General features: G+C 44.0%; 1 non-coding gene and 1 pseudogene across 1 annotated transcript; both read right to left on the bottom strand.

The window, feature by feature from the left end:
- Positions 1-106, bottom strand: part of LOC143307345 (large subunit ribosomal RNA) — a 6,708-nt pseudogene extending 6,602 nt beyond the window's left edge.
- A 1,733-nt stretch (positions 107-1,839) lies between these two features.
- Positions 1,840-1,994, bottom strand: LOC143307338 (5.8S ribosomal RNA). Its single transcript, XR_013064509.1, has one exon. It is a non-coding gene; the product is annotated as a 5.8S ribosomal RNA (ribosomal RNA).
- Positions 1,995-2,500: the final 506 nt, after the last annotated feature.

A 2,500-nucleotide genomic window follows, 5' to 3' on the forward strand; every position in this document is an offset into this window, starting at 1 on the left:
TCATTCCTGTTCGCTCGCCGCTACTAAGGAAATCCTAGTTAGTTTCTTTTCCTCCGCTTAATAATATGCTTAAATTCAGCGGGTAATCTCGCCTACTCTGAGGTCGTCAATTTCTTTGGTTTCATCGAAAGGTGAATAATGATGCTCGATGCAAAAAAAAAAAAAAATAAACGAAAAGAAGCAAAAAAGCAAACACGTAGAGAAACTGTGCGTGAATCAACCTTTCGCATATTCAATTTTTCCTCCTCTCTCGTTTCAAAATGTTTGTATTTATCGTTCGATGAAACGAGCACAAGAGGGAAAAAAAAGTTGAGACACGACGTTCCCATAATTTTCGTGTTATTTCCTTTTTGCTTCAAACATTTTGCGGACTGCAGCTTCGTCGTATTGCTTTTATCAATTTTTAACAATTTCAAAGCGAAGACAACTCGCAAGACGATCCATTTCGTCTCGGTTCAATTTTAACGTCCGTCCGTATTATTTTTTGTTCCACAAGAGATTTCGAATAGGTTTCTTTATTTATCATCCCTTCTTTTCGAGCGCCACGGAAGCAAGAGGAAAAGCAAGAGCGAGAGAACATTTCGCGTATACTTCATTTAACAATTTTAACCAACACGCGATGTACTCCACACACCTCTTAGATTTAACAACTGCTTTTCTCTTCTTCTCCCCTTAGCGCAAGGGTAAACCCCATTTGTCTCTTCTTTGGAACGCAACAAAACTTTCGAGGACTGGACGACCGAGCGATGGTCGCGCGGTCTTCGCTTATCTTTAACAAACGAAGTAGTCCGTATGTATTCTAAATGTTGAAGCCTCCTAGAGCTTTAAGCCATGCGAGACATTGAAATGCTGTTTTAACGGGAGCATGCATAATTGCTGCAAACATACTTTTATCACAAGTTCTAGCCACGCCACGGAGGCTTCGAAGTTCCTTCACCATTCGCTTTCCTCTCTTTTGTTACACAGTTTTAGACTACGATCAGGGGTACCGAAACGCTGTATTGATTGTAAACAACCATTTTTATCTTGGAGCGGAGCGTTCCTTTACTCGTTAGATTTGTCTTGTCGCGTGTGTATTCGCTTTTTCGACGCTTTTTAACCATTTAACTTGTTTAGCGAAGCTAAACGCACAGACAGACAAAAAAAAAGGAACAGCATCGCGCGTCAAACAGCGACGACCCATCTGAAGCGATCTTTCATTTATACACCGTTTGTAAACAGAGAGATGTATAAAGCGCGGGGAATCATTCGAAACCCTGGGGCTATTCGAGCTTGCATTTCAGCAAATTATCATCTCAAACATTTCACTCGTTTGCTTTTTCTAAATTTATAGGAGAGCTTCTTTCGTTTATTTTTGACACACCTTTCGTAAATATCGTTTCTGGCAACGTCGGGAGCGTGGATTTCTACAAGTGAACAATCGCGCCGATCCGATAACTTCCAGCAGGATGGAGAATCTTTATAGATTATCTTCCGAGAACTCGGTGCTTTCACGGGCGGTCGTTTATAAATTTTAACGAACGACTCGCGCGCCGTGACGCACTTGCGCTAGTTCGAAGAGATATTTCGAAATTTGTTTCTCTCCTTTAACGGCCTGCATTTAGTGTATCGGTTGCGATTTTCGTCACATCGTTTCCACGACAAACGCCGACGAACTGCCCAACTATCGCTCGTACGTTGCGACTCTTTCTTTGTTTATCGTTCATTCATTCTTTCAATTTCGTTCGATAATCCCGCTCCGAAACGTTCTACTTTCGTTGAACGACGGCGAGATGTTTAGAAAGAAATGAATTACTCTTTTTTCGAGAAGCAAACGCAAGCAGTCTTTTGTTAAGAAAACGACCCTCAGCCAGGCGTGGTCCAGGAATTGTATCCGTGGACCGCAATGTGCGTTCGAAATGTCGATGTTCATGTGTCCTGCAGTTCACACGTTGACGCGCAATTAGCTGCGTTCTTCATCGACCCACGAGCCAAGTGATCCACCGTTCAGGGTAATCGTAAAATTTTGTATTTCAAACTCTTTAGATCTTTAGAGTGTTATTTTCATTATTAACACGCATCACATTCGATACCCACATCACTCTCCCACCCGGCGCGTGCGGGAGAGCGAATTCGGGCGTCGCCAACGTATTTGTTTGTTTGTTCGATCGTTGACGACACGATCGCGTCCAAGGACGGAAACCGTCGGAGAAACGCCCAGTGGCACGCTCCTCTCGACGGTCGGGCGTAAAGTACATTTAAAAACCTTGAAAAGTACGAACGCACACAAGGAATGCGAGCGCGCGTCCTGTCGCTGAATCGTGGGTTGCGAGATTCGAACAGACACACGGCCGGCGACGATCGGTCTAACTAATGGACACATAGTTTTTCAAAGACTCGCTATCGTCGCTTCTCAGCCGGTCCGTAAACAACACACATCGATCAGGCGGACGCACGAATCTTACCACGGTGCGTGTTTCGTAGATTCCAGGTTACCCGCAAGTACCTCTCTCTCCCTCTC

The sequence above is a fragment of the Osmia lignaria genome, unplaced genomic scaffold, assembly GCF_051020975.1.
Source record: "Osmia lignaria lignaria isolate PbOS001 unplaced genomic scaffold, iyOsmLign1 scaffold0051, whole genome shotgun sequence".
In the NCBI taxonomy this organism is placed as follows: domain Eukaryota; kingdom Metazoa; phylum Arthropoda; class Insecta; order Hymenoptera; family Megachilidae; genus Osmia; species Osmia lignaria.